General features: G+C 44.9%; 1 protein-coding gene across 5 annotated transcripts in view; it reads left to right on the top strand.

Moving 5' to 3' along the window:
- Positions 1-25,630, top strand: part of LOC140197538 (zinc finger protein 521-like) — a 484,469-nt gene that overhangs the window by 97,546 nt on the left and 361,293 nt on the right. The window lies entirely within an intron of this gene.

The raw sequence follows: 25,630 nt of genomic DNA, 5'->3' as shown, positions 1-25,630 counted from the left end.
TTGTGTGTCTCTTCTAAATCATTACCCTAATTGAGAAGAAGAATTCACAACTCCAGCATCTTGCTGCAGCCTTTTATATCTCTGTAATAATCAAGGCTTCTCAAAGGGTAGACAGCTTATGTGACATCAGTAGCCTCAGAGGTGGGTTGTTCTGCTGTCAGTGCACTTTCATAACCTCTAGGAAAGAACAGGCTGCCTTTTTAAACCTGTGCCAAGTTATTTCAAATCTTAAGCAGTCAATCTATCCCATTTAACTTGTATTCATTTGCACAGAACCCAACAGTCAGAAAATTGTACAACGTGAAAATGTGCCCTTTGGCCTATGGGGTACTCAGTGACATTCTAATACCCATTTACACCCATCCTTTTTATTGTCCCCACATTCCCATGAACTTGCCCCAGATTCTGCCTCCTCACCCACACACTGCAGGGGAATTTACAGAGGCCAGTTAACCCAGCAACCCGCTCTTCTTTGGGATATGGGAGGAAGCACCACAGTCACAGGGAGAACATGCAAACTCCACACAGTCAGCATCTGAAATTGGGAGCTGTCAGGGAGTGGGCTACCAGCTGTGCCATTTGCCATCCCTCCTTTTTTAACCCATTCGTAGGATGGAAGTGTTGACTGTCCAGGCAGGTATTTATTGTCTTACCTTGCTGCCCCTGAAATGAGCATCATGCTGGGAGAAAGGCATGGTAAATAACGCCCCCGAAGTCACAAACAGGCCCACGGGGTAAGGAAAATAGATTTCTTCCTTTGAACAATGTTGCAATAATCCAATAGTTTATGTATTATATACACGAGGAAATCTGCAGATGCTGGAAATTCAAGCAACACACACAAAATGCTGGTGGAACGCAGCAGGCCAGGCAGCATCTATAGGAAGAGGTACAGTTGACGTTTTGGGCCGAGACTCTTCATCAGGAGTTTCAGTATTGTGTACAGTTCTGGTCACCTCCTTATAGGAAGGCTGTGGAGGGTTTGGTGAAGGTGCAGAGGAGGTTCACCAGAATGCTGCCTGGATTAGAGGGGATGTGTTACAAGGAGAAGTTGGACAAAGTCGGATTATTTTCTCTGGCTGAGAAGAGATCTAACAGAAGCTTTTAAAATTATGAGAGGCATAGGTAGGGAAGACAGCCGGTATTTTTATCACAGGTTAGAAATGTCAAGTATGGCAGTGATATTTAGCAGGCTGTTAGACACATATATACAGGGAATGGAGGGGAATGGATCTGATCATGTACAGGCAGAAGAGAACTAGTTTTATTTGGCATTGCTTTTATTGCAGACATCGTGGGCCAACGGACCTGGTCCTGTGTTTTACTCTTCTATGTTCTACGTTCTGCAGTTTTATTCATGCTGCTGTGACCATTCAATCTGAAGTTAAGTTCCTCCAGCAGGGTTTGAACTCACTCCTCCAGATCACCAATGGATGCCTAGCTCACTATAGAACATGGTATAGCACAGTACAGGCCCTTCGGTACATGATGCTGTATCAAACAGTATAAACGCACTCTGCAGTCAATCTAATCCTTCCCTCCTACACAGCCCATAAGCCCTCAGCTGTTTGTCATTGACCACTAGAAACTTTTAAGAAAAAAAGACCATAACACATAGGAGGAGAGTTAGACCACTGGGCCCATTAAGCCTGCTCTGCCATTCAATCATGGCTGATTTACTTACCTTCTCAACCCCATTCTCCTGACTCCTGCCCATAAACCTTTGATACCCTTACTAATCAAGAACCTATCAACCTTCGCTTTAAATATACCCAATGATTTGGCCTTCAATGCCGTCTGTAGTAATGAATTCCACAGATTCACCACCCTCGGGCTAAAGATATTTTTCCTCATCTCAATTCTAAAAGAGAGTCCTTCTATTCTGAAGCAGTGCTCTCTGGTCCTAGAATCTCCCAAAACACTTTTAAAATGGAGTTGGGAAGCAGTTTGCAGACACACAGTGCTGATGGCTTCGAAAAGCCCTTATTAATCCTCTGGGTCCCTGTGTCTCTGATGTAGCCCGCTGCTGCAGCAGTACACGTTGCCTCTGCTGTACAAATTGGTTCAAAGTCGGGCTTTGGAAAAGCCATTAGGAATTGCAAACCATGCACTGAGCAGCAGTACCTGGATATCACTCTGTCTTCCATTTGCTACCATGGATCGAACTTCAAAGCGACGGCTTCACGTGCGAAGGAGGTCAGAGTTGTGGCCATAAATAATTGTAAAACTGTTGCTCAAAAACCATTTTTATCACTTACAAAGTGACCTCTGAGCTTCCAAAACCCAGGCGTGCTATTAAAGGTTAGTGAGGCAGAAGCTGTCGCCTTGTAGTCCGGAGAAATATTAAAGAAAGCCTCGCTCTTGTAAACCCCTAACCAAGTTCTCAGATTGAGCGGAGGAATATTTGGCCCTGGACCCAGTGTCCATTAAGATATGGCCAGAGGTCGTTTATCCTGTCAGCACTCTGCAGAGATATCCACTCCTGGTCTCCCATTACTCTGCTGGAGTGCTGATCTCATTTCTGGTTAAAACTCCACCAATAGCACTGATTCACACAGCACTGGAGGTGGCCATTCAGCCCACTCAACCCATGCTGACTCTCTGAAGTCCCACCTTGGTGTCATGGGGAACAGAGCTACCAGAAACAGTGCAGTGGGTTGAGCCAGTGACCCAGGTTCGATTCCGACCTCAGGAACTGTCTGTGTGGGGTTTGCACGTTCTCTCGGTGTGTGAGTTACTGCCGGACGTGGGTCGGTAGCTTAATTGACAGCTGTAAATTTTCCCTCGTGTGTTGATGAAGGGTGGTATCATGGGAGAATGTGAAACAGGCTTAAAGTCACAGATACATGACATGAACAGACTATACAGCACAGTATGGGCCCTTAAGGACAGTACAGTAGTGTAGCGGTTAGTTTAAGGCAATAGTATGCTATTGCTGCACCAGTGATTCGGGTTCAATTCTTGCCTCTGTCTGTAGAGTTTGTACATTCTCCCCGTGACTGTGTGTGTTTCCTCCAGTGCTCCAGTTATCTCCTACATTCCAAAGACATAAGGTTTAGTAGGTTAATTGGCCACGTGGGTGTGATGGACACTCATTGGGCTGGAAGGGGTTGTGCCTTGTACCTGCCTGAGTCAGTGGTGGAGGCAGATACGCTAGTGAAGTTTAAGAGACTACTGGACAGGTATATGGAGGAATTTAAGGTGGGGGGGTTATATGGGAGGCAGGGTTTGAGGGTCGGCACAACAATGTGGGCCGAAGGGCCTGTACTGTGCTGTACTATTCTATATTCTATATGTAATTTGAAATAAAATAAAGAAATCCTTGATTGGTTCTCCACAAAGACTCCATCTGTTCTTTCTCTTAAGTGGTTGACCCACTGACCCAAGGCTGGCTTCCTCCTTCTGGGCTGAGCCCGTCACTTTCTACCAGCTTGACACCTCAAGCCTCTTTGACATCATTGCTGGGGGTTGCCGGTGCTCTTGGTAATTCTGTTCCCCATGATACCAAGGCTAGCACAAATTCAGTGGGCTGAATGGCCTCCTCCTGTGCTGTGAGATCCAATGCTCAGGAGGTGAAATACTGGTGATGGGTGGGGGAGCTAGTATTGGTTTATAGTATATATTTGTTTATTACTGTCGTATGATAAAGATTAACAGTTGATCTCTCAGTCTATCATCCTGTGGCCCTTGCACCTTATCGTCAACCTGCACTGCACGCTCTCTGTTACAGTAATACTTTATTCTGTAGTCTGTTACTACTTAACCTTTTTTTTCTACATTGTTCTACTTGTGTATGGAATTACCTGTCTGGACGACATACAAAATAAAGCCTTTCACTGTATCTCGGTGCACGGGACGATAACAAATGAATTACTAATGACCAATTAGTTTTGCGTGCCATCCAGACAGTGCAGAAGGAGATCAGAATGCAGAATATGGTGTTACAGTACAGAGGGAGCACTGCACTGGGAGACAAGTAAAGTGAAAATGTAGTCTGGGCAATTAAGAGTTTGCCTTTTTGTGTTTGAGAGGTCTTTCGAGTGAGTGCCTGATAACAGCCGGGTAGAAGCTGTCCTTGAACCTGGTGGCACATGCTCTCAAACTTTTATGTCTTCTGGCCAATGGGAGGGGGGAGCAGAGAGAGTAGCCGGGGTGGGAGGGCTCCTTGATTATGCTGGCTGCTTTCCCGGGGCAATGGGAAATGTATTTAAGCTGAGAGGGGGAAGTTAAAGGAGATGGGTGGAACAAGTATTTTACACAGACAGTGGTGGATGCTGGGAACGGGGTGGAGGTGGAACCAGATTGGTTAGACATGTGAACATGCAGGGAAGAGAGGGATATAGATCATGTGCAGGGAGGAGGGACGGGTTCACTTCGGCATCGTGTTTGGTTCAGACATTGTGGGCCGAAGGGTGTGTTCCTGTGCTGAGTTGTTCTCTTCAAAATGTAGATGGAGTCAGTGGAAGGGAGACTGTTTGATATGTGACTCCAGGCCTTTCCCTTTGATGTGAATAATTACCAGCTAATTCATTGAGTATAGGAGTCAGGAAGTTATGTCACACTTGTATAAGACATTGGTGAGGCCATTCTTGGTGTACCATGTACAATTTAGGTTGCCCTGTTATAGGAAGGATTTTATTAAGCCAGAAAGAGTGCAGAAATGATTTACCAGGACATTGCCTTGGGTCAGAATTATAAGGAGAGATTGTGTAGACAAGGAATTTGACCACTTCCCCCGCCTACCCACCTTCCTCCTCTTGCCTGGGTTCATTAGTTTGTGCTCCTCCCCCACTCCAAAATCTCATTCTGGTTTCTGCACTCTTTCTTTTCAGTCCTGATGAAGCGTCACGGCCCAAAACATCGACTGTTCATTTTCCTGCATAAATGTCATCTGACCTGCTGACTTCCTTCAGTGTTTTGTGTGTGTTGCTTTGCTTCCTGGAATGTGGGAGACTGGGGGTGGGGGTATAGAAGATCACGAGGGGCACGGACAGGGTGAAAGCTCATCGTCTTTTCCCCAGGGAGGAGATTCTAAAATCAAAAAGGTACAGGTTCAAGGTCAGAGTCGTGAGATTTAAAAGGGACATCAGGGGCAGCTTCTTCACACACGGGGTGGTGTGTATTTGAAATGAGCTGCCAGAAACAGTGGTTGAGGTAATGCATTAACATTTAAAAGCCGTCTAGATAAGAACACGGACAGGAGCTGTTTATAGGGCTGTGGGCCAAACGTAGGCAGATTGGGCTAGTGCGCTGGGCAGCACAGTTGGCATTGACAAGTTGGGCCGTAGCGCTGTAAGTCTATGACTCCATGTCTCATCCTGGGAACAAGGGAAGGATAGAAAGTTGGTCAGAGCAGTTTTGTTTTGCAGTAAATTCCATATGATATTCAGAAGTGGCTCCAGGGTTCAGTGTCAGCTGTTTTGTTTGTGGATGAACTCTCTGTCTGAGTCAAGAATATAGCATCATTCAGGGTGGTCTTCCGATTGGTGCCACTGAAACAGCCCCTCAATCAGTTCCACACCCTGCTCCTTCCCACTAACTTGGTTTCCACCAATCAGTCCGAGTACAAGAGGCAAGGAGACTAGTCAAAGTTCAGTAAGTTTATTAGAAAGTACATATATGTTACCATGTACTACCTTGGAGATTAATTTTCTTGCAGGCGTTTACAGGATAAATAAAGAAATACAATAGAAACTACAAAAATATACATAAACGAAGGTGGACAAACAACCAATGTGCAAAAGAAGACAAACTGTGGAAATAAAAAAAATACTGAGAACATGAGTTGCAAAGAGTCCTTGAAAGAGAGTCTGTCGGGAGTAGAATTAGTTCAGAGTTGTGGTGAGTGAAGTTATCTATGCCAATTCTGGAGCCTGATAGTTGTGGGGAAATAACTGTTCCTGAAGCTGGTGGTGTGTCTGCGCCAACCCATTGACGTAACTTTGACTTCATCCCCTTCTCGGCACCATTGATACAAGCAGAAAGTTCTTCAAATCATCCCCCCCCCCCCCCCCACAGCACAGCCTCCTCCTGAGCTCCCCCTGGAACTGCTACAATCCTTTTGATCGCAGTCTCATCGCCGTGGTAACTTGCCCATGTCGGTCCGTTGCAGCTGAGAAGAGTGCAAATCCCTCTTGGATTCAGAGGGAAATACAGTGTTCCCTGCGTGATGTGTGTGTGTGTCTGTGTGCTCTTTCAGATTTTTGTGTCTGGGCTCCAGCGAGTCCATGGATCAAAGCCCAGGAAACTCCTGACCTGATGTGCAGCGGCAGAGGCCTTCACCCAGAGTTCCTTTGCTGCGCTCTCTCCTGCTCTTGCCTCCCATCTCATGCACCCCCTCCGCTACTCTCCCAGACCTTTTAAAAACAGTTGAGTTGTCTTGGTTCTGACGTCCCCACAGACCCTGGAGGGGTGGGGGAGGGAGTCTCCCACACAGCTTAGGACTGACTGATCCCCAGACAGACTTCTGAAATGCTGAATGGATGAACTGTTGTTTTCCAGTTCTCCCTGTTAACCACACAACTTGGCAGAAGTATCAGACAGAGTGAAGGAACATTGGGTCTGTCATTTTTTACCGACGCTCCGCCATCGTAGATTCGACAGATTTACCCATTCTCTCTGCAGAGCTCCCGGTCAGACAAAATCCAGCCTGCTTAAGAAGATGATGAATACTGATTGAACAGGATTGGAAATTCTGAGTGCCGTCTCCTGATTGCAGATGGTTGGTTTATAGAAAATCATTATTAAGGAAAAAAATTAAATTGAGGCCAAAACTGCTAAAATGCTTCATTTTTTTCACAATGTAGACGCCCTCTGTTCCCCCAGTTGTAAATACTGCAAACTACAGACATTGACCTGAGCAGTTCACCCTGGTTTGAAGACCTGCAAGATATATAAATTGCATATTTAAGGCAGAGTGCTCACCATTGTAATTTTAGAAGTGTTTATTCATCTGGAATGTATTAGAAATGTGATTAATGATATGGAGACATCTGCTCTTTTACACAGTGTCTGACTCTATGAGTTCCTTTTGTTGGCAATTGTAATTGGAAACCACAACTCAAATGCCAATAGTTGTGAGTCGAGCCTTGTCATTTCTGTTCCTACTTCCACAAGTTATTAATGAATTGGATTGAGTAAACGTTGAATGCAGAGTGCTGAAGCACATGACATTTTCTTGTGGGCCAGCGGAAAAAAATACTGGCTGTGGTTTGCAAGCAGCACAGTGGCCTTGACGACAAGACAGATAATCAATTCTCTGCTACTCTCGACTGCAGATCAAGGAAGATAATTGTAGTCTTACTTCATCATCGCAGAGTGGCAAATTACCGCAGAAAGCAAGAAAAAAAGAGAATTTGAAACTTAATTAACATCCACGGCTACTGTGTGGGGTTAACAGTGCTGCTTATGGAGAGATAAGAAGCAGGCCAAAGTTACCACCCAGGGCACATTGTGGGTTGACGACCAGGGTTTGTTCTTGGGCAGCGGTTTAATAGAACAGTTCAGGCGCAGGAACAGCTCTTCGGCCCTCAATTTTGTGCCAAGCTCATTAAGCTAGTGACACCTAATCCCTTCTGCCTGTGCATTTCCCATATTCCTGGCACTATCTGCCTACCCTCTCACACCCCTCCTCAGTCCAGCAGTCGCCTCAGAATCCTACTCCCACTCTCCTTCTCTTCGTTAAATGCCACCTCGCTCCTCCCACTTGCAGTCCTGATGCAAGATTTCAACCCATATGGTCACAACCGCATCTCCACCCCACAAATCCAGCTCAACCTTCTGAGTTTCTTCAGCAGAATGTTTATTGGTCCATATCCCTCTATTTCCTGCATATTTAAGTATGTCTAAGAGCCCCTTTGGCACATTTACTGTATCTGTCTCCACCACCACCTCTGGGAGTACATTCCAGGCACCCATCACTCTCTGTGTTAAAAACCTGTTCTGCTCATTTCCTTAGAACTTACCCCGTCTCACCTTAAGTGCATGCCTTCTGGTATTTGATCTGAAATGCATGCCCTCTGGTGTTAGATTTAAAAATCAGGTTAAATTATTAATAATTAGAGCAGTTTTTTACTTCAGTGAAGAAAGTCTTGGAAAGTGTTTGGGGAGGATTTATTGCAGATATTAAGGTGTCTGGGGTATGTTCTGGAATGAAACGTGACTGTTAAACTTCAGCTTCCTCTTCTACCTATAGTGGGACCCACCCAGTTTTTAACACTGGCAGGTGGGTCCACTTCATGTTTGATTTGACCTTGGTACAACAGCCAGCTCCCTGCCCCCACTGCCCACTGCCCCAGATGTTGTGCCATAAAGCCGCATGGCACAGAAACAGGCCTTTCTGCCCATTGAGTCCATGCTGATTATCAGCCACCTGTCTGCAATCCCATTTTGTTCTCACCACATTCTCACTGACTCCCCCCCCACCCCCTCCTAGGGTCTGCCCCTCACTCACACACGTGGGGGCGATTCACAGATGTCTGATTAACCCACCGATCCCATGCATCTTTGGGACGTAGAAGGAAATCGGTGAACTCACACAATCACAGGGGGGTGTGCATCTCCCCGCAGACAGCGCCCAAGGTCAGGATTGATCCTGTGTCTCTGGAGATATTTTTTACTCTTTTATATTCACTCAAGAGACGTGGGGCTTTGTGGGGTGAGCCAGCATGTAATTGCCCTTGAGAAGGTGGTGATGAGCTGCCTTCTTGAACCGCTGCTTTTCGTGGGTGTGGGTATACCCAAGTTGCTGTTGTACCATATCTCTGGGTAGAAGTATGTTTTGGGACAAGGAGCAAGATGTGCTTGCATTGTGATGTGGAACTCCTCAGAGAGCTCCCAAGGTCAGTTCTGAACCTAAACTACTTGAGTGTCTGGATAACAGCTTCAATTGTGGGAGTGAGGGTTTGCAATCTTGTTGCAAGCCTGCTTCATAAGAGAATGCAGATGCTGGAATCTGCAGCAACACATACAAACCTGCCGGAAGAACTCAGTGTGTCGGGCAGCATCTGTGGTGAGAAATGGACAGTTGATAGTTTTTGTCAATACCCTTCATTTGGATGATGACTCTTCATCGATACTGCCTAACTCCTTTAGTCCTTGCAGCAGTTGTACAGTCATACATTCATAGAGTCATAGAACAATATAGGCCCTTCAGCCCATCTAACCCATGCTGCCCACAGTGACCACTCAGCTTGTCAAAATTTCCTGTGTTCGGAACATATCCCTCTAAGCCCTAACCCCTCCAAGTGCTTCTTAAATGAGACTATTGTACCTGCCTCAACCACTTCCTCTGGCAGCTTATTCCATATACTCACAATCCTCTAGTTGAAAAAAATTACCCTTTGAAATTTTCCCTTTTAACTTTAAACTTTTGTCACCTTAAACTTTAGACACCCGTATACTGTACTGGGGAATAAACTGTTACCATCCACCTTGTCTAACTCTCATAATTTTAAATATTTCTATGTGGTCACCCCTCATTCTCCTACATTCCAGGGAATAAAGATCTAGCCTGGCCTCTCCCTATAACTTAGTCCTGGTAACATCCTTGTAAATCTTTTTTGCACTCTTTCCCTCTAACGAGGTGGCCAAAACGGTCTACAGTCAGGTAGGAAGAGATCTATCAGAAAGAAGAAATCTAAGTAACTATTGCTTTAGTTTTTTGTTAATGCAAACCTCAGATGCCTGGAAGTCTTTGGGAGTAGGGAGGGTGAAGGGGAGAGTGAGAGGGATGTGGTTCGACATGTTCAGTAGGTAACATTAATTAGAAACTGATATATTTGTATTTCAATATGCTGCTGTGCAGTTCCACTGAATCTTATTGCTGTCCACGAACACTAATCAGCTGTCCTCTCCAATTATGGGAGCAGGGACATGTTGGTGCAAAAACGTTTGTTATCTTTAATACTCTTTTTGCAAATTACAATCTGTGCATAGCTGTGTCATTTCCTGCTGAGTATGACTGACGCTGTCCTGGTCTGAGGATAGTGGGATCATGTGCTTCTCCAATCCCCCAATAACTTTTCACCTTGGTCCCTACACAGATCTATCCCCTCCCCTTCAAACATTCTTCCACCTGCACCCAAAATCCTCCAAAAACCCGCCTCATCTATATGCCCTAACCTAACTGGATACTCCCCGATCTGTGGAAGCTTTAGAGAGGGTGCAGAGAAATTTACCAGCATGTTGCCTGGATTAGAAAATATGTCTTCTGAGGAAATTTTGTGTGAGCTAGGACTTTTGTTTTTGGAGTGGCAGAGGATGTGAGGCGCACTGATGGAAGTGTGTAAGATTTATGACAGGCATAGGGAGAGTGGACAGCCAGCACCTTTTCCCCAGGGTGACAATGGCCAATACCACAGGGCATCCTTTTAAGGTAAGCAGAGAAAAATTTAGGGGATATGTCAGAGATAGATTTTTACACAGACAGTGCTGGGTGTCTGGAGCGCACTGCTGGGGTGATGGCAAAGGCTGATACAATAGGGCATTTAAGAATGTTGGAAAAGAAAAATAGAGGGTTATGGACTATGTAGGAGGGAAGGGTTGGATTGATCCTGGAGTAAATATACAAAAGTCAGCACAACATTGTGGGCCGTAGGACCTGTACTGGTCTATGTTCTATGTTTATAAAGTGACAGTATTCCCAAGAATGGAGAGACTCACTCTGGTTAGGCTTCAGCTGGGGCAAATTGTACAGTTGAGGTCACTCCATTGCAGAAAAGATGTGATTGCACTGGAGAGGTTGCAGAAGAGTTTTGTCTAGAGGCTGCCAGGGCTGCAGTTGAGAGCTGCAGTTGTACAGCACAGAAACAGACCATTCAGCCCGTCATATCCATGTTGGCTGTTAAGTTTTAAGTTTCAAGCATCAAGGTTCCCAGCTGCTGCAAGAGGGCAACAATCATACCAGTGCCCACGAAGAGCAGGGAGAGCTGCCTCAGTGATTACCACCCAGATGCACTACGATGAAGCTCTTTGAGAGGTTGGTGATGGCCAGAATCAACTCCTGCCTAAGCAAGGACCTGAATCTGCTGCAATTTGCTTATTGCCACCAAAGGTCTACAGTGGGTACAATCTCACTGGCTCTCCATTCAGCCTTGAATCACCTGAACTATAGCAATATCTACATCAGGCTGCTGTTTACTGATTACAGCTCAGCATTCAACACAGTCATACCCTCAGTACTAATCATCAAACTCCAAAGCCCGGGCCTCTGTACCTCCCTTTACAACTAGATCCTTTCCTCAGCGGGAAACCAGTCATTGCAGATTGGAAATAACATTTCCTCCTCCCAGACAATCAACATTGGTGCACCTCAAGGATGCCTGCTTAGCCCACTGCTCTGCTGTCTCTACACTCACAACTCTAGGCACAGTTCAAACGCCATCAAAAATTTGCCAGGGTCTCAAATATTGTCGGCAGAATTTCAGATGGTGATGAGGAGGTGTACAGGAGTGAGACAGATCAGCTGGTTGAGTGGTGTCGCAACAGCAGCCTTGCACTTGATGTCAGTAGGACCAAGGAATGGATTGTGCACTTCATGAAGGGGAAGTCAAGGGAATACACACTATTCCTCATTGAGGGATCAGTAGTGGAACGAGGGTGAGCAGTTTCAAGTTTCTGGGTGTCAACATCTCTGAAGATCTATCCTGGGCCCAACGTATTGATGCAATTATAAAAAAGACATGACAATGGCTATATTTCATTAGGGGTTTGAGGAGACTTGGTATGTCACTGAAGACTCACACAAATTTCCACAGATGTACCATGAAGAGCATTCTAACTGGTTGCATCATCATCTGGTGTGGAGGGGTCACTGCACAGGACTGAAAAAAGTTGCAGTAAGTTGGAAACTCAGCCAGTTCCATCATGGGCACCAGCCTCCCCAGCATTGAGAACATCTTCAAACGGTGGCGCCTCAAAAATGTGGCATCCATCATTCAGGACATGTCCTACCACCAAGGAGCTTGAAGACGCACACTCAGCACTTTAGGAACAGCTTCTCTGAATGAATCCATGTACATGACCTCATGCTTTTCTTTCATTTTTTTGGTCTCTTTTTGCACGGCTTATTTAATTTAATTATATGCACACATATATATAAATATATACACACACATATATTTCTTATTGTAATTTATTGTTTTCTATTATGTATTGCAATGTACTGCTGCTGCAAAACAACAAATTTGCCGACATATGCCAATATTAAACCTGATTCTGATTCTGAAGTACCACCTATTTCAATCCTTTTTTCCAGTACCTGGTCTATAATCTTCTCTTCCATGAAGGTTCCTGAATCACTAAGAAGGGGTCTTCAGGCTCCTGTACCACCTCCTCAGTGGTAGTAACGAGAAGAGAGCATGCCCTGAATAGTGAGGGTCCTTAACAATGGATGCAGCTATCCTGAGGCACTGCCTCTTAAAGATGTCCTTAAATAAGCTCTTGTCCTCGGTCAGTAATGTGAAAGGTGACTAGCTTCAAATCCCTGGGCTTCAGCATCTCAGAGGATCTATTCTGGGCCCAACTCATTAATGCAGTCATGAAGAAGGCACACTAGCACCTCTGTTTTGTCAGGAATTTGAGGAGGTTTGGTATGTCTTGCAAATTTCTGTGGATGTACAGTGGAGAGCATTCTGACTGGTTATGTCACAGCTTGGTGTGGAGCCTCCAATACCCAGGATCACAAGTGACTACACAGGGGTGTAGACTCAGTCAGCTATCAGTTCCTTGGTATTGCAGAAACTGAGTGCAAGGTTGTTCCTGTGGCACTACTCAACCAGCCAATCCAGTATCTCACAACTATATGCCTTCTCTGAGATTCCGCCAACAGCATTGGTGTTATCAGCAAATTTAGAGATGGCATTTGAGTTGTGCATAGCCACATGAACATGAGTATAGAGAGAGTAGAACGGTGGGATAAGCATGCACCCTTAGAGTCATAGAGCACAGAAACAGGCCAAAATGTTAGTTTGCCTAGTCCCATTGATCTGCGCCTGAACCATAGCTCTCCATATCTTTCCCATCCATGTACTTACATAAACTCTCTTAAATTATACAATTGAACCCACATCTACCACCTCTGCTGGCAGCTTGTTCCGACCTCCTACCACCCTCTGTGTCAAGAACTTTCCCTTCAGGCTCCCTTTAAATATTTCACCTTTAACCCAAAACTATAACCTCAATTTCTAGTCTCACCCAAGCTCAGGGGAAAACCTGCACGTATTTACTCTATCAATACCCTTCATGATTCTGTATACCTCTATAAAACATCCCCTCAATCTTAATCTATTTAACCCTTCCCTGTAACTCAGGTCCTTAAGTCCCAGCAACATCCTTGTAAAATTTCTCTGGCTCTTTTCAAGCTTTTTCATACCTTTCCTGTAGATAGGTGACCAGAACAGCACACAATACTCCAAATTCAGCCTCTTATACAACGTCAACGTACCAGGGCAACTCCTGTACTCAGTGCCCTGATTTAGGAAGGCCAATGTGCCAAAAGGTCTCTTTGCAGTCCTATCCGTCCGTGATGCCACTTTCAAGGAACTATCAATCTGTATTCGCAGATCCCTTTTCTCTACCGCCCTCCTCAGTGCCCTACCTTGAGGTGCGTCTGTGTTGACTGTCAGCAAGGAGGCGATGTTATCACTGATCCACAGTGACTACCATTAATGTGCATTTGGAGAAACAGAGAAATAAATTGAACTGCAGATGCTGGAATCTGAATCAAAGGCAGAAGTGGTGGCAGATCTCAGCCAATCAGTTTCTGGTGATGGGTTGTGTCAGCCATGATTTGTACCTGACAGACTGAGCATGGGGACACATTAGCATTCACTCCGAACCCTGTTTTCAGCTGAACAGTCGGTGATCTGTCTGAAACTGTAGCGAGGTAGTTTGCTTCATAACCTGCTGTTGGGAGACATGCATGAGTGATCTAGTCTGACTTGCACTCCATAATCCCTCCATGGTTTTCTCTCTGAAGGGGTGACTCTGGACTATGCACTGTGCTGCTTGGTGCCCTGCCCTCTCTCTGCTCAGGGACCAGACATGCAGAGTGACCAGCCCTGCTCTCTTACTGCTGATGGTGTCAGGTCAGACAAAGCAGTTTCTAGTTTGCATTAAGCTATTTGTATTTCTTTGCTGATGTGTCTGTTGGAAATATATTGGAATTTAAAATGTTTTAATTAGGACATTCACACAGAGGGAAACCTGGAGTTCCTCCAGTAGTTAGTTTACTTTGCTCTGGAGTCCAGTATCTGCAGTCTCCTGTGTCCTGGTCCGTAGGGTTAGACTGAGGTGTCTGTTCCATTCGGTCATTTGGTGCTTAAGAGTGCTTACCACCAGGCTCACATGTAGCTTTTATCCAGCTGTTAACACACCCTTGAATGGGCCTTCTGTATGATAAACTCTTGATCTTGCAATCTACCTCGTCACTGTCATTGTCTGACTACATTGTATTTCCTCTGTTATTGTAACATTATGTTCTCAATGTGCTTATGTATGGAATGATCAGTCTGGATGACACACAAAAGCTGAAGCTTTTTGCATGTAACGTCAATAAACCATTTACCAATTAACAACATCCCCATATCTACCCTGACACCCCCCCCCCATGGATCTTATGTCTCAATAAGGTCATTCTTCATTCTTCTAAACTTCAATGAATACAGATCCAACCTCCCTTAATAGGACAATCCTCCCATCCCAGGAATAGACTTGGAGAGTCTCTTTTGAACTACCTCAATGCTATTACATCCTTTTTTTAGGCAATTGGACCAAATCTCTACTCATGTTGTCACACGTACAGATGCTGTTTGTCTCCAAGCCCTGGTCTCACCCTGTGTCCTGGACGGGCAATGCCTCTCTGCTGCAGTCTTGTTTTCCCTTTCTTCTCTGGCCTTTCTCCCCGCCTTTCTATGCTTCTGTAATCTCCTCAGTCCCCTGGTGATGCCTCCATGCGCTCCCAAGCCTGCCTTCTTGATCCCCATCAAGGGTTGTGGAATTCCCTTGCTAACCGTCTTTTATCTGCCTCAACAGAAAACAGAAGTTGACATTTCTTCAAAGCCACTTGGAACATTTTTCACAATTTGTTGTAGTTAAAAATCTCCTGCCCTACGTCATGTCTGTAGGATGTGCTTTATATGTTAAATTTATATTAATTTAAGTACTAACTTACTGTATTTATCATATTTGTAAGTACTGTGCTGCTGCTGCAATATACTGATTTTCACAGTATTCATACCCTGTGTATTATTTCCTGTGACAATAAACTTGAACTGGAATTGCTGCTATGTCAGTTTTCCTCCAAGAAGATGCAGGTCACATTAAAAGCAATGGATCAGTGGCCACCAGCTCCAGTGTGCTGTGGCATGTATGTGCACAGGAATCTGAGTGAGTTTGGAATGAACATATGATGTTCATCCGACAAGCAAGACCAGCAGTGGGTGACCTTGAGTTGAGAGACATATTCATTCAGGGGAGCAGATGGGCCATAGGCCCCTTTAAACATAGAGGAGATCTATGAGACCATCCATTAAATGACAGGGCTGGAAAAAGTGGAGGTGAGTTCTCTACGTGGACATTAGGAATTGAAATTGGATTTACTTTATGATTGTCACATGTACCAAGATACAGTAAAAAAACTAGTGTCTGCCTTACATCCTGACAGATCATTCCATAAAGAAGTATACTGATGTAAAAATGAAAATAAACTGCAGAATATGATGTCACAGTTACAGAGAAAGTGCAAGGACCACAGGAGGGAGACTGAAAAATCTTTCAGTGCATACGAGGTGCGTCCAAGAATCTGATAACAGTGGGAGGGAAGCTGTCCTTCAGTGTTATGGTAGGTGCTTTCACGTTTTTGTATCTTCTGCCCAACAGAGAGAATGACTGGGGTGAGATGGGTCCCTGATTGTGCTGGCTGCTTTCCTGAGGCAGAGAGAAGTGTAGACGGACGGGGTCGAGGGAGGGGAGGCTGGTTTCCATGATGTGCTGAGCTGTGTAAACCACGCTGCAGTTTGTTGCATTCGCGGGCTGAGTCATGGCCATACCAAGCCGTGCTGCATCCAGGTAGAATGCTTCCAGTGTGCATTTGTAAAGATTGGTGAGTCGCTATGCCGAATTTCCTTAGGCTTCTAAGGGAATTGAGACACTGGTGTGCTTTCTTGACCTTAGCATCCATGTGGCTGTACCAAGTCAAACTGTTGGTGATATTTGCACTGAGAAACTTGAAGCTGTCAACCATCTCCACCTCAGCACCATTGACACATATAGGCCAGTGATCCTTCCCACTGGCTGATGTCAGTGTTCAACAAGAGTATGCTATTCTGCCCATGAGTCTGCCCCACCACTTAATAAGGTTATGGCTGATTCGATTGTAACTTAATCTTTACCTGCCTAGATAACCCAGCAATCTATGACCCCTTGCTTGTAACTTTCTGTGTGCCTCTGTCTCTGTAGTATTCCACATTTTTGCCTTTTGAGGAAGAGAGTTCCAGAGGCTGTCTGCCTTAGTCAAATCAAGCAGAGTTTATTGTGATGTGCACAAGTACATGAGGTATAGGTACAATGAAAAACTCGTTTGCAGTATCATCATAGGCACGTAGCTATCGACATCACACAGAACATAAATTAGCATATGTTATACATAAATTATACAATTTTGTTTTGCGATACAGCACAGTAACAGGCCCTTATGGCCAAATGAGCCCGTGCTGACCAACTACACCCTTGTGACCAGTTAACCTACTAACCCCTATGTCTTTGGAATGTGGGAGGAAACCAGAGCACCCGGAGGAAACCCACACGGTCACAGGGAGAACATACAAACTCCTCACACACAGCAGCGGGAACTGTGCCCCGGTTGCTGGCGCTGTAATAGTGCTATGCTAATCGCTATGCCACCATGCTGCCCCTGAGACGGTGAAAGATTTAAAAAAGCAAAACAGACATAATTAGAGATAAGTCTGCAATAGTGCAAAAGGTCCTGAGGTAGGGTTAGAGTTGTGCAAGTCAGGTTAAGAACCTGACAGTTATAGGAAAGTAGCTGTTCCTAAAGCTTGTGGAGAGGGACTTCAAACTTCTGTACCTCCTGACTGATGGTAACATTGAGAAGAGGACATGGCCCAAATGGTAGAGTTGATGATAGATGCCACATTCTTGATGCTTCCTGTAGATCCTATCAATGGTGGGGAGGACAGCCTCTATTTTTGAATAGTGAACCCCTGGTCCTAGAGTCTCCCACAAGAGAAAACAGTCTCTCTAATTCTGCCCCATCAAGGCCTTTCAGGATATTAAGTAGAGTCATTGTGAGGTACAGCATGGAAATAAGCCCTTCAGCCTACTGAGAACGTACTGACCATCAACCATCTATCCGCACTAACCCTCTATTAATCCCATTTTTATTCTCCTCACAGACCAACTAACTCCCCACACTTATACATTCTAGGGGCTTTCTACCACAGCCAATTAATTTACTGACCACACACCACTGTTCTCCATCTCCCCTCCCACCCTCTCCTTCTGCCTCTCTTGCTCTCATCCTCTCATCCTCTTTCACTCTCTCCCTCTTGCTCAACTTTAAGTGTCATTCAATCATATCTGATTACCCATGAATACAGCCAAATTAAACAAGGTTACTCCGAGGCCAAGGTGCAAAACACAGTACCAACAGTCATACACTACACAAGGCACACATAGCACATAAAAGATAGCAGTAAAATACAGTCACACAAAATATATAGTCCAAGTCCCTGAGTCCACGAAAGCTGCAGCAGTCTGCAGTCGAACACAATACAGCTTGTCTTCTGCCGAGCGAACTGTGGGGGGCAGCACTGACTGCAGCGTGGACGCCGCGCCACACTGTATGCACTAGTGGAGACTCTGAAGCTTCCCCCTAGGCAGCTGCAAGCAAGCGACACTGCCCTACAGTCTCCGTGCTCACACCCGCCCCCCCCCCCATCATCAATAAACCAAAGAATTGGACTTGCAACATTCCACACCACCAACGTCCTACAGGGGCTTTCCATCATAAGAAAAGTGACTAAGGTGATCTGTTTCTGTTAGACTGCACAACTCCTTCACACATTGATGCCTCTCTGTCGCAGGAAGTATCACAGTCCACACCAAGTCCAGCTCTTCAGTTTCTCCGGCAATGAGCAACTCGCTGATGGGTTAGACCTGCAGTGCTTGAATTTCTTATTGTCCAGCAGGGCCTTGCGATCATAAAAAGAGACAATAACACCTTTGGTTTATCCTGTAGAAAATACTGCATCTGAGCACGCTGCCATCTCGCTCTCCCCCAACTCCTCTCTCCCTCTCTTCTTCTCCCCTTCTCTCTCCTTCCACTCTCTCCCCTCTCTCCCTCTCCCTCTCCCTGCCCCTCTCCCTCCTCCTCACCCTCTCCCTCTCCCTCCCCCCTCCCCCTCTCTCCCCTCCCCGCCCCTCCCACCTGCCTCTGCTGGGCACAACCGCAGTCTGTCCAAACATGCCTCATGAAACTTTTCACCCATTTCCTGGATCATGAAACCTGCCCTATCCATGGGTCCCACATCTGCCTCACGAGTCAGGTCAGAGTCCCACTGAACGAGGGTGCATGCAAGTCACCCTCCATCCCGAGTGACCACCTCAGGAAAAGATGTGTGAACAGAACACCCTCTAATTAGAGCACGTAGGCAGCAGACTGTGGATGAGTTCTAACGGTGGAATAAAGACCTTTTCAGAGATTTCGACAAGGATACCTCATGTTCTGAGGCAGTGTGTGCAGGCTGTGCACAACTTCCATTGTCCCTGAAAAGAATAAATAATGCTAAACTGTTTATTTAAAATACTGAATGACTGGTTTTACTGGAGAAGAGGATCTTCCCTAAGGGGCCATGTGTGTATCGTATAGGAAACATCTGTTCGTTGAAGAGTTAAAAGTTAAATGAGATGTTATGCAGATTTAAATTTTTTAAATGCTTTGAAAGTGGCCTGCTAAGGTCAAACAAAAGGGCTAAAGTCTGTCGCGACTGGAAAATCCACCATCCTTTGCTTTCAAGTCGTGGCAGGGGGGATTAGAGGATTTTGTTACTGAGTGGCATTTGACACAGCTGCTAAATTCTGGCTTGGAATCTCCCGGCCTCAATTCCAGCTGGCATTTCCCCTCCTCAGACCCCCAGGGGCCCCTGTGTGAGGTCAAACCTACCGTGCAACGGGGCAGATCATTTTCTGGGAATCTGGGCAGGGTGCGTCCCCGGAGCCAACAATTCCCCTGCTGGACTGACTCTGCACATGTGGAGTTAGGCTGGGATTCTGTTTTTCCACATTGTGTGCTTTTGTCGGTGGCTTCCCGATCATCCCAGGGCTGCAGGAAATAACCCAGAGCAGTGACTCAACTCCCCAACGTTCTGAAGGCCAGGAATTCCAGCTTGCTCTCAAAACACAGTTCTACGGTTTCAGATGAGCAGTGAATCCAGCCTTCGATCTCACAGCTCCAGCACTCGAAAGGAACATGCACAAGATGCTGGAGGAGATTCGGCAAGTCAGGCAGCATCTATGGAGAGGAGTAGACAGTTGATGTTTTGGAGCAAGACTCTCCAGGACTCCCCTCCCCTCCATAGATGCTGCCTTACTTGCTGAGTTCATCCGGCATTTTGTGTGCGTTCCTCAAGATTTACAGCATCTGTAGAATCTCCTGTGTTTCTGAATTCTAGCACTTTATATTTCACGAGGCCATAAGACATAGGAGCAGAATTGGGCCATTCGGCTGATCAAGTATGCTTCACCTTTCAATTATGGCTGTTTTTTCCTCTTCTCTCAACCCCACTCCTCCACCTTCACCCCTTAACCCCAACCACCCCACCAGTCAAAAAACTATCAATCTCTGCCTCAAATAGCGACTTAGAGTCAGAGTCGTACATCCCAGAGAGAGGCCCTTCGGCTCAGCTGGTCCATAGAGACCAAGGCGTCTATCTAAGCTAGTCCCACTTGCCTGCATTCGGCCCATATCCGTCCATCATCAGATTTCTGAACAGTCCATGAAGCCATCAACACTACCTCATTATTCTATTTTTTTGCACTATTTATCTAATTTGTCATTTATAGTAATTTTATGTATTTGCTCTGTACGGCTGCCACAAAACAAAAGAAAAATCATGTCATATTAGACAGTGATAATAAACCTGATTCTGATTCTGAAACCTTTCTATCCATGTACTTTTAAAAATGTTAATGTATGGTACCTGCCTCATCCACCTCCTCTCGTATTATTTAAGAAGCACTTGGATAGGTACCTGGAGGAAACAATGCCATGGTAACAGGGGCTGGTTGGGCCGCAGGGCCTGTATTTGTGTATACATTTTCCCAGTTCCAATGAAGGGTCACTGACATTAAGTGTTCTTTTCTCTCCACTGATGCGGCTTGACTTTCTGAGTGCTTCCACGTTGTTTTGTTGTTACACAATACAGACAAAATGCTGGAGGAACTCAGCAGGCCAGGCAGCATCTATGGAAAAGAGTAAACAGTTGACATTTCAGGCCAAGACCCTTCATCAGGACTGGAGAATAAAGATCTCCTGTTTTGTTTTTACCTCTGATTTCTGCCATCTGCACTATTTAGCATTTGGATTCCTCTGAACACAATTTTCCACATTAGAACGTTGATTCCTTTATCCTACTCTCCTAGCATGGAACTGGGATTATCCACATCTGTTTTTATCATTGCTGGCTTTGGCTACCACCTCTATGATAGTAGTCGTATGATTACTCACTGTGCCAATAAGTATATAGAGAGAAGGACCATGTTTCCTTATATCATGGAATAAGGCCTTTTGGCCCATCGAACCTATGCTGGTTCACAGATCAATCCCAATCCCCAACAATTTCCCTGGTAGAAGTCAGCTGGTACGTTCCAGGCAAAATAGTCATAGTGAGTTTTGTCACTTAGTTTGGCACTGGTGGAAGGTTAGCTGATCTGGAGAATCTGGAACAGGCAAAGTAAATTGGGCAACTTGTTATTACTTTGCCTTATTGTCTCCCTGCACTGTACTTTCTTTGTAACTAACGGTATATTCTGCATTCTGTTATTGTTTTCCTTTGTACTACCTCAATGCACGGCTGTCATGAATTAATCTGTATGAACAGTAGGCTGGACATGTTCTTCAGTACATGTGACCATAATAAACCAATTTATCATTTACCAATTTATAGAACCATTTTCTTAAGCCACCTGTGTTAAGACAACCGTCTGAACCTGGGAATTTGTCTCATCAATTTCTTTTAAGCTGTCTTCAGTGCTGGTGTATCTTTTTGTCAATATAGGGACCAGAATTGTGACAGCACTCCAGGTGTGCCTTGCTACTGTTGATTAAGGAGAATATTGAGGCAGAAGAGAGAGGATATCATGGAACAACCAAGAGCAGATTCTATCTGTTTAGAGTTAAATGACAACAGGGGTGTGATTACACCATTGGGAACATTTTACAGGCCACTGGCTACAAAAAGTACAAAGTACAAATATATTTATTATCAAAGTACATATATATCACCATGTGCAACTCTGAGATTCATTTTCTTGTGGGCATACTCAGTAAATCCAAGAAACGCAATCGAGTCAATGAAAGACGGCGCCCAACAACCAGTGTGCAAAGGACAACAAACTGCAGATACGAAAGGGAAAAAGTAATAATAAATAAATGTCGAGAACATGAGATGACGAGACCTTGAAAGATGAAGAGTCCTTGTAAATCCTAGAAAGGATGTTGAAAGCAAATTGATAGGCAAGTTTCTCAGATGTGCAGAACCCTAGAGTATTGATCATGGGGGGATTTTAGCTCTCCTAGTATTGACCAATGTCACTGCATCAGAAAGGGCAAAGGAAGAGAAGAGCTTCTGAAGTGTGGCCAATTTTCTTATCTTTCTGGCTCAGCAAGGAAGGCAGCATTGCTGGTCTTGGTTCTGGAAAATGAGGCAGAGTGGAAGATCATGTAACAATAGGGAACATCTAGGAAACAGTGACCATGATATTATAAAGCTTAGAATAAAGATTAAAGTTTAAAGATCATAAAAATTAGCTTTATTTGCCACATGTACACCGAAACATTGAAACATACAGTGAAGTACGTTGTTTGAGTCAGTGACCTGAGTAAGTTGGATTCAGAGCTTATTAGGAGAAACTTTAATTGAACAATGGGAAGCTTTCAATGTGGAGATGTTTTAGATGCAGTGGAGGTATAAGAGACTGCAGATGCTGGCATCCTGGAGCAACAAACAATCTGTAGGAGAAACTCGGTGGCTCAAGCAGCCTCTGTGTTTGGAAAGAATTTGAAATGTCCTGATGCAGGATTTCAACCAGAAACAACAACAGTTCATCCCTCCACCCAGAGGTGCCGCTCGGCCCTCTGAGTTCCTCCAGCAGATTATTTGTTGCTACCATCCAGCAGATTGCTTGTTGCTACCATCTAGGGAGCAGGGTCAGGAGATGTTAGCCCCATCATTCTGGAAGAACCTAAAGATAAAATAGAGCAGGAAACTTGAGGATATGACAAGTTGCAAGCTGTTACTATCAGTGAGCAGAAGATTCTAACAGCAGGCTCTGAGGGTAAGACAAAAAGGAAATAACAGGAACAATGTGAGAACAAAAGGAAAGGTTGGCTGCAAATTTATGAAGGAATCCAAAAATATGAACAGGAAGAGGGAAAGTGGGAACTCAAAGATCAGAAGGGAAACCTACTCACAGAAGGAGACAAGAAGAGGGAGGCCCTAAGTGGGTGCCTCAGTCTTCACTCAGGGAGGTGGTGCTGCTGGAGTCTTATAAAGGAGGATTTGGTCAAAGTTCTGAATGGATTAAAAATGGATCATGTAAGTTTGGAATTAGAATTGGTTCATTATGGTAACATGTACCAAGGTGCAGTGAAAAGCTTGTCTTGCATACTGTTCATTTAGATAGATTAATACACAGTGCATTGAGGTAGTACAAGAAGAGATAATATCATAGGAACATAGAAACATAGAAAACCTACAGCACAATACAGGCCCTTCGACCCGCAAAGTTGTGCCGAACATGTCCCTACCTTAGAAATTACTAGGCTTACCTATAGCCCTCTGTTTTTCTAAGCTCCATGTACCTATCCAAAAGTCTCTTAAAAGACCCTATCGTATCCGCCTCCACCACCGTTGCCGGCAGCCCATTCCATGCACTCACTACTCTCTGGGTAAAAAACTTACCCCTGACATCTCCTCTGTATCTACTCCCCAGCACCTTAAACCTGTGTCCTCTTGTGCATTTCAGCCCTGGGAAAAAGCCTCTGACTATCCACACGATCAATTCCTCTTATCATCTTACACACCTCTATCAGGTCACCTCTCATCCTCCGTCACTCCAAGGAGAAAAGGCTGAGTTGACTCAACCTATTCTCATAAGGCATGCTCCCCAATCCAGGCAACATCCTTGTAAATCTTCTCTGCACCCTTTCTATGGCTTCCACATCCTTCCTGTAGTGAGGTGACCAGAACTGAGCACAGTACTTCAAGTGGGGTCTGACTAGGGTCCTATATAGCTGCAACATTACCTCTCGGCTCCTAAACTCAATCCCATGGTTGATGAAGGCCAATACACTGTATGCCTTCTTAACCACAGAGTCAACCTGCGCGGCTGCTTTGAGAGTCCTATGGACTCGGACCCCAAGATCCCTCTGATCCTCCACACTGCCAAGAGTCTTACCATTAATACTATATTCTGCCATCACATTTGACCTACCAAAATGAACCACTTCACACTTATCTGGGTTGAACTCCATTTGCCACTTCTCAGCCCAGATTTGCATCCTATCAATGTCCCGCTGTAACCTCTGACAGCCCTCCACACGATCCACAACACACCCAACCTTTGTGTCATCGGCCAGCTTACTAACCCATCCCTCCACTTCCTCATCCAGATCATTTATAAAAATCACGAAGAGTAAGGGTCCCAGAACAGATCCCTGAGGTACTCCACTGGTGGCCGACCTCCATGCAGAATATGACCTGTCTACAACCAATTTTGAATATTTTAACAGTTGCAGAGTAAGTGAAGTACAGGTAAACAATAAGGTGCTAGATTGTGAGGTCAAGAAGGCCAAATTGTCTGGAAGAAGGCCAAATTTGAAGAAATGAGAAAGGATCTAAAAAGCGTGGATTGGGACAGGTTGTTCTCTGACAAAGATGTGATCGGTAGGTGGGAAGCCTTCAAAGGAGAAATTTTGAGAGTGCAGAGTTTGTATGTTCCTGTCAGGATTAAAGGCAAAGTGAATAGGAATAAGGAACCTTGGTTCTCAAGGAATATTGCAACTCTGATAAAGAAGAAGAGGGAGTTGTATGACATGTATAGGAAACAGGGAGTAAATAAGGTGCTTGAGGAGTATAAGAACTGCAAGAAAATACTTAAGAAAGAAATCAGGAGGGCTAAAAGAAGACATGAGGTTGCCTTGGCAGTCAAAGTGAAGGATAATCCAAAGAGCTTTTACAGGTATATTAAGAGCAAAAGGATTGTAAGGGATAAAATTGGTCCTCTTGAAGATCAGAGTGGTCGGCTATGTGCAGAACCAAAGGAAATGGGGAGATCTTAAATAGGTTTTTTGCGTCTGTATTTACTAAGGAAACTGGCATGAAGTCTATGGAATTAAGGGAAACAAGTAGTGAGATCATGGAAACTGTACAGATTGAAAAGGAGGAGGTGCTTGCTGTCTTGAAGGAAATTAAAGTGGATAAATCCCCGGGACCTGACAGGGTGTTCCCTCGGACCTTGAAGGAGACTAGTGTTGAAATTGCAGGGGCCCTGGCAGAAATATTTAAAATATCGCTGTCTACAGGTGAGGTGCTGGAGGATTGGAGAGTGGCTCATGTTGTTCCTTTGTTTAAAAAAGGATCGAAAAGTAATCCGGGAAATTATAGGCCGGTGAGTTTAATGTCGGTTAGTAGGTAAGTTATTGGAGGGAGTACTAAGAGGCAGAATCTACAAGCATTTGGATAGACAGGGACTTATTAGGGAGAGTCAACATGGCTTTGTGCGTGGTAGGTCATGTTTGACCAATCTATTGGAGATTTTCGAGGAGGTTACCAGGAAAGTGGATGAAGGGAAGGCAGTGGATATTGTCTACATGGACTTCAGTAAGGCCTTTGACAAGGTCCCGCATGGGAGGTTAGTTAGGAAAATTCAGTCGCTAGGTATACATGGAGAGGTGGTAAATTGGATTAGACATTGGCTCAATGGGAGAAGCCAAAGAGTGGTAGTAGAGAATTGCTTCTCCGAGTGGAGGTCTGTGACTAGTGGTGTGCCACAGGGATCAGTGCTGGGTCCATTGTTATTTGTCATCTATATCAATGATCTGGATGATAATGTGGTAAATTGGATCAGCAAATTTGCTGATGATACAAAGGTTGGAGGTGTAGTAGACGGTGAGGAAGGTTTTCAGAGCCTGCAGAGGGACTTGGACCAGCTGGAAAAATGGGCTGAAAAATGGCATATGGAGCTTAATACAGACAAGTGTGAGGTATTGCACGTTGGAAGGACAAACCAAGGTAGAACATACAGGGTTAATGGTAAGGCACTGAGGAGTGCAGTAGAATAGAGGGATCTGGGAATACAGGTACAAAATTCCCTAAAAGTGGCGTCACAG

The sequence above is a fragment of the Mobula birostris genome, chromosome 1, assembly GCF_030028105.1.
Source record: "Mobula birostris isolate sMobBir1 chromosome 1, sMobBir1.hap1, whole genome shotgun sequence".
Classification (NCBI taxonomy): Eukaryota; Metazoa; Chordata; class Chondrichthyes; order Myliobatiformes; family Myliobatidae; genus Mobula; species Mobula birostris.
This window is presented reverse-complemented; position numbering and strand designations above follow the sequence as displayed.